This window comes from Pseudopipra pipra, chromosome 5, assembly GCF_036250125.1.
Source record: "Pseudopipra pipra isolate bDixPip1 chromosome 5, bDixPip1.hap1, whole genome shotgun sequence".
Classification (NCBI taxonomy): domain Eukaryota; kingdom Metazoa; phylum Chordata; class Aves; order Passeriformes; family Pipridae; genus Pseudopipra; species Pseudopipra pipra.
Genome location: NC_087553.1, coordinates 47,109,631 through 47,125,705, shown reverse-complemented (window position 1 = coordinate 47,125,705; position 16,075 = coordinate 47,109,631). Strand labels below are relative to the sequence as shown.

The window sequence follows — 16,075 nt, the reverse complement described above, 5'->3', positions numbered from 1 at the left end:
TGCATCCAAGCGCCTGCCTTCCTGAACTTATGAACTGGAAATTTAACGAGTTCAACAGGACAATTGTCGAGTGTAAAATAATATCCTTGTCTCCAGTTTGGGAACTCGCTGAAACCATCTATTTAGAGGGGCACTGCCGGGCTAAAATAATGCGGCTATTTAAAACGCCGCCCTCGCCGGGGGGGCGGCTCTGGGGGTGCCCCGGGGAGCGCTCGGCTGTGCCCAGCCGGGGAAGGGCACAGGCGGAGCCCGGGGGCTGCAGGGCACCGGCGCTGCTGGGGAGGCTCAGGGCCGAGTTGGTCACCGTTCGGGCACCTCTGAGAGGCGGCACGACGATGAACCTTCCCCCATTTTCACCCGGGCGGCGGAGGGAGGGAGGGAGGAATGCCAGCCCAGCATGGAGGTGCCTCAGGTGCGAGGGACACGCGCCCCGCCCCGCCCCGGCCCCCGTGCCGCGCGCGCGCGCCCGCCCCGCCGCGGCTCGCGCAGATGCGCGCGCCTTCCCCGCCCCCGCGCGGGAGCGCGCCTTCCCCGCGGCGCGGCGGGGGCGGGGGCGCCGGGGAGGGGATAGCGCGGGAGTGCGCCCGCCGCGGCTCTTCTCGCCGGGCTGCCGAGCGGCCAGCAGCAGCAGCAGCAGAAGGAGAGGAGGAGGAATAGCAAGAGAAAGAGCGCGGGTACCCTCTTGACCCTCTTCTCCCCGGGCGGAGGGGCCGCACCTTCCCGTGAGTACTGGCCTGGCAGTCCCCGTCGCCGCGCCGCGCATCACGCTGCGGGAGGTGCCGCGCCCGCCGCCGCGCCGGTATCACATCCCCCCGCGCCGCTGCTGTCATCCATCCCCCCGCACCGCAGGTGTCGTTCCCGCGCACCGCCCGTGTCACATCCCCCCGTACCGCCGGTATCAGCCCTTGCACCGCCGCCAGCCCCCGCACCGCCGGTGTCACAGCCCTCCGCAGCGCCCCGACGCCGAGGAGCCGCCCGTCCGCCGCGGGTGCCGCGGCTCCTCCGAGGGGCCGGGCGAGGAGGCACCTGGTGAGCCCGCCCGGTGCCGCGGGGCCGCTGCGGGGCTTTGTTGCTGCGGCGGCCGGTGGCACCTCCCGGGCGGGGGGGTCGGTCCCGGGCGGGGACGCTCCGCGGCTGCGACGCGCCCACATCCCCGGGCGGGCTCGGTCGCCATTTCGTGCGCTGCCCGGCGGGGGCGAGGGCCGGGCGTGTGCGGGGAAGGAGCTGTCGGTGCTGAAGTGCCGCGCTCCGCGTTTCGGCTCTTGCGCCTTTATTTATCAGCCCCCCTCTTTTTTTTCCCCGTTACAAATGCGATATTATTTAGATATAAAATAGCTACAATGTGTATGGATGCCGGGCTTTTCTTGCTTTCTCTTTTTTTGATTCTTGATTACAATAATGCAGAATATCACCGCCAAGTCTGGGCAGAGAGTGCACTTGCCTGTTAGGCTGTAAACTAATAATTGACTAAACTGTCAGCCGCCGTTGAACTCTTTAGCATAGATGTGTTAGTTTTGAAGTCTGAAATGTGTTTAAACCAAGACTTCGGAATCTAAGTGTAAACAGCACCTGATTAATAAATCTGAGCTGTTTAAATATTTGAGATCATAGTGTGCTTCAGCCCAGTCAATAAGGCTGTTCCATATTGACAGGTACTCTGTGAGAGGAATGCTATTGCTTACCTCTTTATGTAGTGTACTAGTTTGAACTACGACATGTAGTTGGATGAAAACAATGGAAAATGTGATATTTAACTCTATAATGGAACCTATAGATCATGACAAGATGTTCTTTTATCCGTAAAGCTCCAGCTTTTTGGTGTTTATTAAAACCAACCTCCTACTGACTCAAGAAGGCAGTATTAACTACCCGGGTTTCTTTTTTCTAATGTTCCCTATCTTTGTGCATTTCTTTCTCTGTGTCTATCATTTTGATTCTTGGGTATATTGGGGGAAAGATAGATGAAATCTGAAGACTTCATTGTATGTAACAGATGCACTTTTAATCATTTCAACATCTTCCATAATTTAACGTAGTAGATGTGATAATTTATAGATAGTAGTTATGTGGGTCTGTGCATAAAACAGATCACTGTACAACATCAGAAGGCATCTAGACTATTTTGAGTTTGAGAGCAGTTTATATGCCAAGAGGGGGATCTTGCTGGTGTTCTTTGGCAAAGGGTATCAGCTGGAAAGAGAAAGATAGTATAGTGTTACATACTTGCTCAAAGGATCTAGAAGTCAGAAAACTGGCTTGCAGGTGCAGCATCTTTCTAATATTTGTCTAACCTGTTTGATGTTATCATTCCTATGAATACCCCTCAGTCATTTGTTTAGTTTTGAATAGAAATTGCAATGCAAGTGACCAGAGTAGCTGAAGAGTTTGATGCCGAAGTCTGTGAAAGTTACTTATTTGAATTTCAAAGTAGCGTGAAATTCTCTTGGGTGTCTAAAATTAGCTACCAGAATATATCAATAGATATATTCTAGGTAGATCAACAGAACTGAGAAAGTGTTATATTCTGAGATACTGAATGTAAAGAAGCAAACCCAAAAAGCTGCTTGCTGTTGACAGAACTCAGGATCCATTGAATGAATTTGCATTTGGGGTTGTGCAAAGGCAGTGTAGCTAAAGGGAATCTGTACAGCTGTGTGACCACATCGGGTGGTGGGTTGGCATATACCAGCTGGTGTTAAGGATGGAGCTAAAACCCTCTTCACAACTCACAGATAAATCCACAACTAATCATACTTGTATTAATATCTTAGTTCTGTCATTACTGTTATTGGCTACAGTAAATATACTCAAAAATAATAATGTTGAAGGTGAATGAGATCTCCAGAACCTGAACCCTAGTTACCGTTCCTTATCTTCTTGCAGAAAGTGTATTATTTATCACATATACCACAGCTTGTTTGATAAAAAGGACTGTAGTAAGAAAATTTGGCTATTTTAAGTAGTCTTTATTTTCAGAAAATGGAATAACAAATCCAATGATACATACTGATACCTCCTGCTAGCTTGTTGCACTTTGGTGTTTCTCTCTGGTGACAGCAGAAGCTTTAGTAACCAAGTCAGAGTTTCTTGGGGTCTCTCTAATTGTCAAATTTTATTGGTTTGAGGATTCTGATTTCAAGTTAAGAAAGGGTAATGCACATCTGCCCATTTGTCCTGCTTTAGGGAAATGACTCTCCATGGTATCTGGACATAAAAGATACTAAATACACTAAGGGTTTGGTATTTTGTTAATAGATTACTGCATAGCTCAAATAGCTCAGTCAGCCTAAAAATTAAATCTGTTTTGCCTGCAGCTGTGGAATTGCTATTAATCTGTAGTTTTGTTAATTTGTCTCAAATCACCTTGAATTGTAATTACTTAACTTCCATTACATTGAAATAATACAGTAAAACTCTGTTGTACGATTTTCACCAGACTTGTTCATTTTGTCCTGTTTTATGAACAGTTGCTAAAATGGGAAGCCATACAGAGGAAAATATATGTCAGTAATGTAAGATGAGGGAATGATGTAGGAGTTGTGTGTTGGGCAATATGCAATGAATTTGGTTTTGCCTTCCTGAGTGGGCTGCTAGTATTCAAAAAATTTAGTTATACTTTCTCCACAGTGAGAATTTGTTGCATTTTAAGCTGGTAAGTAAGTGTATTGCCTATTCAGTTCAGTATTAAAGATACTGTAAATTCTGCAGTTATGAAAACTGTCTAAATATAATATTAAGGGAATTTGTAAAGAGTTAATCTCCAGTAATAAGATTAACATGATGCACCATAAGTTTTGTCCCACAGTTTGTTAACCAGGAAAGGATAGTTGCAAGCTAGCTATATTGCTTTCTTCTGAGCTACTGGAGGCTGGCTGAGCTTTCAGTTATTTACCTCAATAGAAAACTGAAAGGGAAAAAGTGAACAAAGGAGGTCTGTTTTGCCTGTCCCACTTGCTGGGCTGTTGTCTTTGCCCTTTTCAGTGAAGGAGGGGGTAGAGCTGGGTCAAAGTTGAAGAACACTGAAAAGGAATTCAAGTCTTATATTGAAATGTGAATGATAGCTTAGTTTGAGTGCCGAACACATTTGTTTGAATTGATTTTTTTCTGTCTGTGAAAGCTTTAACTGACAGATGGTGATGGACTGGCACATAGACTGCTAGAAGGTACAGCTAGATATGTGCTCAGACCCTGATTAAGATGCTCAGTAAACAAGTACATATCTGATGAGACTTTTAATACTGGAGATACTGATGCTAGACACTGTGTGACACACTAGACATTTGATTGTGTGAATTAAGGGCAGACCCCTGCAGCTGGCATACATTCAGACTTACTTGTCTAGCCTAATTGCATTGCAAATACTGCTCTGGATTGCTCTTTAGCTTCTCCTGTCTAGTAAATGTTGAATAAGTACAGAAATGTTCATCTGGATCCTCTATTAACTGTTGTTAAGAATTTTTTTTTGGTTTGCTGTATGAATTGAGATAAATGTATCTTAGTATTCATTTTGTGAATACAGTGTTTTCCTACACTGTTTTGGTTTTGAAATGGCTCAATTCATAATGTGATTACAGCTTTCCCCTTGTTAACTTTTTAGTATGGAAGCATAACAGCTTGAATTATAAAATGTTTCTGTAAGAGCTCACAGTACCCCCATTCTACTTTAAGCAACTAAACTTTATATAAAAAGCAGCATTTGATGCAGAGCATCTCAGATGCACAAAAATAGCCAAGAGAGGAAAAAAAGGCCAGTTCAACTTATGAGGACGTGATAACTTTAAAAAACAGCCTCATTAGAAAGGAACTAGCTGTCTAAATTGTCAGTTAAATCAGACAGAATCAGTACAGATGTAGTCTCTCTAAATTCTGTAAATACTCATGTAAGACTGCTGAATTTGGATGCATCCCAATGGGAATTGAGTTGTCCTAATAGTTTGTCTGCACCATTAGGTATACATGACCTTTTGATTTCCTCTGGTTTAAAGTATGTAATTGTTACTGTTCAACAGCTTGTCTGAGGAAAACAAACGCCAATCCATAACTTCCTGGTTGCGTGAGTTAGTCTTTGGCCACTAATAAGGTTTTTCTGGACGGCCAACCAAATATTAACATACCATTTTCCTTTCGACTGTTACCTGAGTGAGGAGCTGACAGTGTTTATACACAGTGTTTATACATGAGTACAGATTGTCTTTGTCTTTCTGATCTGTGCCTCTCACTTCTAACTTTCCTGTTTCTGTGTTTTCAGTGCTGTTTATTTGTCCAACATGATTTGGAGGGTTCATGTAAAGGAGTTGCCTTTACAATGTCACAACACTGTAGGGCTCTGTGTGTGTCTGTGCATGTGCAAAGGAGGTGTATGTAATCAATTAGTGCAAAACCCAGCTTTTGTACCAAATTTGGAGTCAGGGAACAGTTCTGCTGGTGGAGAACAATACTATGGAGTTACCCAACCAGCACATAGGTGCTGGCTAAGTGGGGAAGTTTTCCCCACTGAATATTATAGCAAGGGCAGAATAGTAGAAATGAACAACATTCAAAAGAAGAGGGGGGAAAAAAAACCTTGAGAAGGACCACTTTTCAAGAGTATTTAAGAGTTCAGTGTTGTTCATCAGTAGTCTTGTACACCACAAGTTACACTTTGTAACAGGATAGATGATTCTCTTCATGATTTCTCCAGTGTTTAGAAGGACTAAAAAGTGGGGTTTCTGACTCTGCTGCTGTTCATATCTCTAGGGGAATCAAAATGCAGGAGGTGCTTGATGTGCCTTCCTTCTTAAAATTTTCAAGTGATAGCTTGGCTACAGCTCTTCTTTGGGTGGCATAAACAGGTTTAGTAACTTTGTTACTGCCACTTTGAGTAATCTGGAATCTGTGGGCCCCTCCGCAAAGCCACCTCCATGAGTAGACCAGTGTTGTGGTCTCTGGGCAAACTTAATATATAATAGGAAGTTAAATCCCCTTGCATTGCTGGGGGGTTTTTGTGTGTTTTTTTGTTTGTTTGTTTGTTTTTTTAAATGGAAGGCATTTCTTAATTGTCAGTTCTCAGATGAATTAGGTAATTTTGTTGTGTTTGTTACATGGCAACATACAATCAAAATCTGGTTCTCTCTTGGGGTGAAGTGAGATGTTAATAGGCTGCACTAGCCATTTTACTGTTTATTAACCTTTTCTAACTAGAAAAGAGGGACACATGCCTTTTCCTTTCCCATCTTTCAAAACTGTACAGGACTTGAGTAAGTTTACAAGAGGGGAGTTCTGCATTAAGAGAGAGAACAGAAATGGAGTCTTTGCATGCAATGTTGAATAAACTGTGGCCTCTAGGCATTCTTGAGTCTTGGACCTGTAAGTTTTGTGTTCTGTTCCAGCTGCTGTGAAGAGCTGTGCTCTCTCCATGTATGGCAAGCATTTTCACTTAAGAGCAATTTTAATGATTCCAGCTTGATTTGGTTTTATTGTTGATGTTAAATAAGTTCAGGACACAATGACAACCCTTTTTCCACACAGTGAACTGAGTTCTGAGTAACACTAAAAGCCAAAGCCAGCATCATGATGTGTTGTAGAGCCCTGTCTTGTTTTGAGGAAGTTGCTTTCTCTGGAATGTGACGAAATCGTTTCAGTATTGCAGTGATCAAGTCTGTAAGTTATGAAGACAAGAGCCCTTGTGACCAGAGATAAGGTCTTTTCACCAAATATGAAGGATTCCTACTTCCATTTACCAACATACTTCTTTATTTATAGTGAAGTTCAGAGACACCCAAAGAGAGGGAATATCTTGGCAATGAAGGTGGAAGGGGGATGTCAGTGCTTGTCAGGCCACACCTGGAATACTGTGTGCAGATTTGGTCCCCACTAAATAAGACAGATGTGGACAGGCTGGAGAGGGCCAGAGAAGAGCCACAAAGATGATCCAAGCACCGAGAAGCTTAGTGTGAAAAAAGGCTGAGAGAACTGGGTTGTTCAGCCTCGAGAAGAGAAGGATTAGGGGAAACCTTAGCACCATGTTCCAGTATTTAAGGGATGCCTATAAAGAAGATGGAAACTGCCTTTTTACAGGGACTCACATGGAAAGATGAGGGGTAATGAGTACAAGTTCCTCCTCGGGAGATTGATTGGTCATAGGAGGAAAGTTTTTCACAATGAGAACAGTCAGCCAATTACTCAAATGAGTAATCTCCCCTGGGAAGAGGTAGATTCCCCAGCTTTGAACACTTCTAAGATGCATCTGGACAGGCTGCAGGGCCATCTTGTCTAGATCATGCTTCTGCCAAGAAAGGCTGAACCAGATGATCCTTGAGATCCACTTCCAACATGATGTTGGATGATTCTGTGCTATGTTCTTCAGGCTCTTGCAGACCATCCACAGTCTTCTGAGCTCTTCTTTGTGATGCAGGTGTCATTATTATTCCCTAGGCCCAGGTTTGATTAGGTTATAGAGGCAGATGGGAACTATTACCACTGTTGCCACAACTCAGTAATACTGCACTTGTGTTCGGGACAACTTTGGGCTTGTGAAGGGACTCATCATTCATATTGGAGCTGTATGTACCTTATGTATAATTGGCTTGCCTTTTGCCTACTGGAGTGACTATATATGTATAGAAGTTTCTAAGTAGTGCAGCTCTGACACCTTTAAATGTGCAAACAGTGTTTTAAATATCCATGCTTTTCCTCAGAAGCAGTTAATGTATTTATGGACCTTGGAGTCTAGTAGCCAACATTTCAATGTGTTACAAGTTGTAACATCTTTCCTAGACAGTACCAAACATATAATCTCAATATAAATGGAAAGTTCAGGTGTTTTCTGCAGTTTGAGTGCTTTAAAAATTGGTGTCTAAACTTGGTTCTAGATATGGACAAAACAAGAAATATCTTAAATTATGTGTGAGCTATTTCTGCGTGATAAAGTTGAAATGTAACCAATTGCATGACTGTAAAACAAGCCATCCTAAGCTGACTAAAAGCTAAATATCTATTAAACCTTATAGGTGGTAGTTGTATGAAGTGCATTTTTAACTTAAAATGGTAAAAATGTGAATGTGACCACCAGAGGGCAGACACATTGTTTAGTGACTACAAAACAAAATCCTTAGAAAGGTGTCTATGCCTATAAAAATACAGTGAGATAATGACTGAATAAATAACACAGTATAGATGCACAAAATTTCATACATTGACAAAAATATAATAATGTTTAGTGTTGAAGAAGAAAGTAAATACATCTGCTTAGAACTCACTTGTGGTTTTGTATTTTTACAGTGGAAGTCAGAACAGTTCATCAGATCATGTTGTTTGACCTGTAAATAATGAGTTCTTAAACTTAACTCATTTACCTGCTTATTGATTCGAGTAATTTTAATTCAAGCATGTTTTTCAGGACTGTATCTGTCTTCATTTGAAAATGGAAAGTACACTCCGTTCTCAGTAGTTTCTCCCTTGTAGTTGAAAGAATAAAGAATCTGAATTAAATTTCCTGTTTTCCCAGATATCCCTCAGGATTTGCATATTCATATTTTCCTTTTTGTTAATAACATTTATGTCCTTTAAAGTATGTAATTTTGCTCTTCAGAGTACTATGGAAAATATTTAACGTTATGGGCCTAAAATGAAATGCTTCAATAAAGTAGCCTTTTTCAGGAATGCTCCAAGTGTAGGTTTTAGTGAAAGATGATGGCTAGTAATTTTCATTTAGCTTACTTGGTAGGAATGTAGGTGTTTAATTAAAATGTGTTGGCTTTTACTGCTTATGCACTATCTCAAGTTACAGCAGTAGTATCCTGTCTTTAAATTATCTTCCTCCGAAACCTGGACAGTTTTTGCAAGGAAAGAAAAGCCTTTATCCCATTGTTTCGAAGTCACAGTATTCTTTACAGGCATGTCTTAAGAGCTTTGGTTGCTCTCTGGGGATCTCAATTCTACCAGTTATGCTGGAGTGAAGCATCATCAAAATAGCCTTAAATGCTGCCCCAGATTTCCAATCTCCCCACTGTCATTTCCAGCAGGCACAGTTCCCTTAATAGCAGGATTTCTGGAGAGGTCCTTTGTAAGATGGTTTGCAGACCATCCCCAAAACTTTATCTGGAGGAGTTTCTCCAAGTTACTTCTAAAAGTTTTATGTAATTCACAACTTTCTCACTCTCTTGGCACTGGAATACAGGAGCAGGTTTCTCATCACATCCAGGGAAATGTACTAGCATAATTGACAGCATCAGACACTTGAAAGAGTATCAGGGGAATTAGCTATGAAGATACAAATTTTAATAAATCATTTACTTGTCTAATGTGTCCTAGCTATTTTTTCCCCGCCTTCTATATCTAGAAGCCTAGAAACATCTAAAAATGAAGGCACAGTTGCTCTTAATAACTGGTTGATTTTTGCACCTTTTTTTTTTTTTAAAGTTCAGCTGAAGTTATGAGACTTGACAGCTCTCTACAAGGGCTCAATTCTGTCCCTGGGATGCAGGGACAGAAACACTATTGCTGAGAACACATGCAATAGCTGCAACTTCTGTTGGAAGTTAAATGGCTGCTGGGGCTAATGCAAAAGTTCACATTAGTAGGAAGATTGGTCTTTATGTTCATTATGTTATATAGACACTTATGTGTGTTTTCTTTTCTGAGGTAAAGCTGTCCTAAAAGAGTCAAACATTTCTGTGAGTTTCCCCACTCTCTTAGTTTAATTGCGATTATACTGAAAGACACCCACAGTTACTAACCATACTGAGGACAGCAAGTTAAAGTAAATAAATACCATTATTTTTATTATGATAGATGAGAAAGTTCAAATTGCAAACTTATAGGTAGCTTCCTGGTTTGACTACTGATAAAAAGACATATTGATTGGAATGGAAGAGTGAGGAGGGAAGAAGTGCTGAAACCAGAAGAAAATGTGAAGGTAAAAAAGTAAGGGGAGACAGAGCAAAGAGAAGAGCTCTATTTAATTACATACAAATAGCTACTAACAGAATAGAGCTATGATTTCTTGTTTACTAAAACAAAACCTCAAGCTACAGTTTTAGTGAATGATGCTGGTAACTCTGAAGTATTGTCTGAATTAGCAAAGAATCAAGTTCAAAAAAAGTAATTTGTAAGATTCTTCTCATAAAGACTGGGCATCTGTTCCTTGACTTGCTGCTCACAAATGGAAGAATGACCTTTCACTGATGGCGTCTTGAGCTAGGCTCCAGTGATTATTCTGCACAGACCTGAATTGTGCCAGAATGCTAAAATGAAATTGCAAAACAGTACAAGCATGTATGTCTCTGAAGATACAGAATAATGCTGATCCCTGAGGTTGAGTGCCTGGATTATCCTGGATGGTAAAGGATGGAGTGAGACATCTGTTTCTGAAAGCGTGTCTGTAAAAATAGTTAAATATTTGCTTTTATTGGTCCGAGATAAAAATCTGTGGTTCTGGGAAATAATTTATAATTCACTATGATGAGCTAGTGCACTGCTTTAAGTTTTGATATTAGGAATTTTCATTTATTAATGACTTGTTTTATTATAACTATAGTAATTTTGCCCAGTTTTAATATTAATGTAGTTTTATTATTAAAAAAAGGAACTAAATTGATATTGTGTTGGCCTTGAAATATGACTTGAAATTTAAAATATTTTATATGCTTGTCAATATATTACTATTCAACATTAAATATTACCTATCCAAAATAGAGCTATTGATAATTTTTAACACCAAATATCACTGGAAAAAAAAACTCCTCTCTTTTCTCATAGAACTGAAAATGTAACTCAACCTTTGCAATGTAATTCAATTTCCGAACACTAATCCTCAAACAAAGACTTTTGCAGAGCCCCAAAAGAAACACTTGCCAGTCTGTAAGTAGGACCCAGAAGAGCAACATTTTTTAGTCTCTTTGTCTTCTTTATCCCTTCATTGCTGTTTCCACCATCCTGTGATAGGTTTTTAAATACCTGCTATTCAGGCATAGGCAAGTAATTAGTATGTAAATCTTACTTTGAGTGCAATTGTGTGTTAGTAGGCCTAGAATTGTAAAACAAAACTGAAAGTTTCCTTTTAAGAAGGCTTACATGCTTAAATGTAATTAGACAGTCAGACTTTGAAGTGTCTTAGAAGTCATTAAGCAGCAAAGGTTTTGAGTTTTCATATAAAATCATTTTGCAAATTTCTGTGTGCTCTTTGAGGCTGCAGCTATCTATCCATACATTGCCAGTCCTAATGAGACAGTAATGTATGATTAGAGCTTCTAGACACAAGTGATGGGTACTGTGTAATACAGTTTTTTAGTACGTATGTTTTTAAAGAATATTAAAGCTTGGTCCAGTTATAGGTGAATTATGTTACTGTTTTATTATGTTACTGTTCAGTACCACAATTTAAAAACAGCATGTGAAAGGACATGGTTAGCATGAGTATTCCACTTTCAGAAGCACTTCATGTTGCGTACCTAACTCATCCAAAGTTTCTTTGCTATTAATGAAGCTGCATTTGAGGTGATTAATTTTATTGGGGATGTGGAAAGAAAAACTTGGAATTAGATCAAACTAGTTTAGTCCTGAATAGTGCTTCAGTAGTTTCAGTACTGGAAAGCTAACAACTGTACTGTAAAGAAATTATAATATCCTGCAGATGGCGGAGGGAGATGGCACTAATCTAGAGTTTGGAGAATCAGCATGGTCAGATTATCCTCACTGGCTTCAGCATGAATGGATTGTTGTAATGAAGTTATTAATTAGGTTAACAAATACAAAGCTTGATGACAAAAGATGATTAGTTTTGAGACTTTATTTCATTATACTTTGCAGCAGGATGTGTGTGTGGGTGGAGCACCCCTTGCACATCCAGCCAATTGACCTGAGAATTGACAGTGGATTTAGTGTTACACCGGCAAGTTGTAATTGTTAGAAGTATCATCATACAGTAGCTTTACATAAAAAGCTTTCCATTATATGTATTTCTGTTGATTCTTCAAGCTGTGGTTTCTCCTAAGGTTAATTTATTTCTACTTATTTGTCAGGTATTAACTGTACAAGTTATATATATGTGTGTATATATATATATATATGTATATATACATGTATAAATGTAGAAGTGCCCAAATTGACTTCTTGTGAGTAAGCTTAGGTCAGAGAGCAAGAGGGTTGGACTCGATGATCTCGGAGGTCTTTTCCAACCCAATCGATTCTATGATTCTATGATTCTATGATTCTATGTTAAAAACTTTAATCTGGAAATCATTAAGGAAGCAACGTGGATGCAGACAAAGTAGGCTTAATATGTTGACAAATGTTGGAAGATGACCATAATGTTTCATTGAAAAAGACAATGTAATCCCTTGTCTCCAAATAAATTTCCCAATATTGTTGCACCGTCAAACAGCTGTTTGTTTAAAGAGTGGATGGGAAAAGTACTTGACTGCTTTCTGTTGTGTTGAGTAATGCTCATCTGGGCAACCTAATCTCTTGAATAGGGTCTGATGGTCCTTTACCAGATGGTGATGGTAGCCTGGATTAGATGAGGCTCCACAAACTATTTTCTGCTGATTATGCATGATCTGTTTCTTTTGGTTTACAATAAGCTCTATACAAAACATTTCCTGGATGTCTTGCCTATATACAGGCGATTGCTGTGTAAATAGGAACAGTTTCAGCTGCCTTAGGGAGTCTCTGGAAATGTTGGATTCTTGACCTCAGATGCTATTCATGCTTGCAAGCAATTCCTACCAGTTGGTCTATGCACAACAGGAGCTGCCTGGGGAAACTTCAGGGACTGTCCATTATTTCCAACTGGAGAGGTCCTGTTTACCAGCTGCTTTATTGTAAAGGCAGGTGAGAATTCAGTTAATCATCAAGCTGCAGGGGGACTGCAAGGGACTGTTTTTAGAGATTTCAGTTGAACCGTTCCTGGTCCATGCTGGGCGCTTCAGAATGTGCTGAGTGTGCACACACATCCAGCCCTGATACCTGGTAACTATAGTGTGCCTTGAATTTAATTTTATTTTTCTCCACAATTATAAATTCTGTAGATCTTGCCACAATATAGAGTATATTTGTCTAGGCCATAATTTGATAGTAAAATCAGAATAAAGGAACTGATATTATTTGAAAAAGTTTCTGGAAAAGTTTTATGGTATTGCGCTGTTTTCCTGGAAGTATACTATGTCTTAAGTGTAGCTTCTATGTTAGTGTTTATTGCTAAGTTCAGAGCCATTGCCACTAACAGTGTGTGATGTTTCAAACAGTGTACTGTGGCTTCTGAAGTTGAATGTCTTTATTCTGATGACAGCAATGTTGTAAAAATGTTAGTACTTTATCAAGGCAGTATAGCAGTAGAGTTGAGCACTGGGAAATTTCATCAGGACTCTGAGCTTTCAGTTGAAGACTGGGAGAATATTGCCACAAACATATCCTTTTCCCTCAGGCGTCTGCTTTTTGCTACTATCAGAGATGAGACCTTTAGGATGCTTGTTATTATGTTAAGTGTATGCCAGACTTGATAGGACATGCAGCACTTGTATTTGCAAATTTAAAGAGAACATCAGATTTTAAACCAGCTCAGGGCTTGGAACCCTATTGGACCCTCTAGGATACATAGTGTTCTCTCTGTTTTTGTGCATAATAAGAGTGAAAAAATCCTGTCTTCATAATTTAAACTCAGCTGTACCAGAATTTGAACTGTTTGGGATAGGGTAACAAGCCAGCCTGCCCAATAGAACTTTGTTTTTAGCATTTTTTTCATGGTGAAAAATAAGAACTCTCTGAAGACCAGTCCAGTGAAGTACTTGTTTTTCTTTCATTAAAAACATTAAGGAATCATTAGGATATTGTATCTAATTCTGAATTTGTTCTCGTGCTGAACAGAGTGGGAGACAAATGTTTAAACCAGGTGACTTCCAGAAATCTCTTCCAACCTTAACTAATCTTCTATATGTCCTCTGTCCATGTCAGAATAAGTCTGTCTATAATTCTTCTGTGGGCAGACATTTCAGAAGTATTGGAAGAAAGAACACTCTTTTTTTTTTTCCTCAGTGACTGGGGCACAGAAGAAGTGGGAGATCCTGGTTCTGTTTTTTTGCTGGGCTTCACGGGATCTCAGTCACTTCTGTGCTCTGGGTTCCAGCTGCCAGGACCCAGAGCGTGCTTCGTGAAAGTTTCCATCTGCTCTGAGCCCCTGTGCAACAGGGAACAAATGGATGGGAGATCTTGTATGCTAGATTATGCTCTCCAATGAGCCTGCATTCTGTAATAAGCCATCAGCAGCCCTGCTCTATCAGCTGTTCTCATGTGGAGCTGGAAGTTGGATCTCCCATCCTTAGGTATGTGGAGGGACTGGTTGAGGAGAAAGTGGGCAGGATTATCACTGTTCCTGATTCTCAGTTGTTGTGATCTCCGTAATTTCTCACTTTTGCAATTCTTCAAGAGAATTCTTGTAGGTTAATCACATCTACTTAAAGAGCTGTAGGGTGTTAAACTAAGTGTTTATCTAACCAGAATACGTGCTGTGTGCGCAGCTGGGTGAATGAAGTCAACTCTCTACTAAATTCTAAGGCTGAACTGGGACTTGTGCAGTGTATTTGGGCATCCGCCTACATTCTGGGACTTTATTATGCTACAAACTGAATTGCTGTTCAGAATTTAAGTGGGATAAGGTGAGTTAGCATAAGGTTTAATATTAACTTCCTACCATAAAGTTGTAATCTTTGCCACTTATAAGTGGCAAAACTTTGTGTTACCGTCCCATCCTATGGATGTGAATAATTCACCAGACTGGAACATTAGACTCTAGTTTAAATATCTAGGATAAATGGTGATAATTCTCTAATTTAATTTATATTTGTACTAAAAGACTAACTTCAGTTTATACCACTGTGCTGTTTATGTATACCACAAATGCTACAAGGACTACTCATAAAATAAAGAAAAAGCCCAAAACCAGTTCTAATACATGAGTCCTGGTTTGGATATTGCTTTCGTGATTAGAAGGCATTGATTTGATGTCACAAGTATTTTTAACAGGATTACAAAATGCAAATAGCATTATGTAAGACAGATTACCTATGGCTTTAATACAGGATTGTTTTTAAGCCAGAGGCTACATTTTGCTGGGTTATGTATGTTTGTTTAAAACTGGGCACAGTAGGATTAGGCTTGGCAGAATACCATCTTCCAAATCCTTGATATTTTCAGGTTAGATGACTTCAATTTTTTGAATTAAAATATGAATTGAAAATCTGAATTGTGATTATTTTTTAAATAACTTTCAAGGTGGATAGCTGCTTGATTCAGGATTGTTACAAACAATCTGATTTGTGTAGGTAAAATCAGAAAGTGCTGTAGTCCTTCACACCCCTATAACTTTTTGCCTGTGGCAGAGAGCTACTTGGTTCTAAAAACAGCAGAAAAGACCAAGTGCATTTCCTGCACAGCAGAACATATGTGGACAACATGTCACATTGCCAAGCTAATCAGTGAAATGTTAGCTGTGTACTGAACCACAAGGAAAATCTTACAAGCAGTTGAACTTTTCTCAAAGGCCTCATATGTGCAGTACCACAAGTTCTTGACCTTTAGGTGAATGAAATTTCGGGAAGCTTACACAGCTGGCGCAGAACAACTTCACGTGACTCTGCATTGTTGTCATTGCTTTATGCTCTGAATGCCTGAAATATGCCACTCCCTATTAGACAGGCATAAGAAAGTCTCTTACGATGGTAATGTTTCCTTTTGGAAAGCTAAATTGTTTGATATACTCAGCAGCCAAGATTCCCTATTAACAGACTTAACTGGAAGTATGCTTTTTCATCAACCCTAGACTAGTTTTAATTTTTGTATTTCACACATAACTTATGCCTGGTTTCATTCAAATATGTTGACACCTTCTAGTCTGTGCACCAGACCTCTTCCAAATCTTTATTACCCTGGTGTTTTTCCCAAGGAAACATTTGGCAGTGTTTCCTGCATTGCAAGGCATATTTAATATATACAGACCAAGGAAGAAAAAGTAGAAACTTAAGAGGCGGAAAAAAAGATTTAAGCACCTGTGAAGTGTTTGTATTGCACATAAATATGCAAGAAACCCCCCCAAGCTGTACCT

At 40.2% G+C, this 16,075-nt stretch overlaps 1 protein-coding gene across 34 annotated transcripts in view; it reads left to right on the top strand.

Moving 5' to 3' along the window:
* The first annotated feature begins 585 nt into the window (after positions 1–585).
* Positions 586–16,075, top strand: part of NRCAM (neuronal cell adhesion molecule) — a 148,105-nt gene continuing 132,615 nt past the window's right edge. For 32 of the 34 annotated variants that reach the window (XM_064655932.1, XM_064655925.1, XM_064655929.1 and 29 more), the window contains exon 1: positions 586–722. The gene's annotated coding sequence lies outside the window, so the exon portion shown is untranslated. The remainder of the gene's footprint in view (positions 723–16,075) is intronic. The other 2 variants (XM_064655923.1, XM_064655897.1) reach the window with 1 other exon arrangement.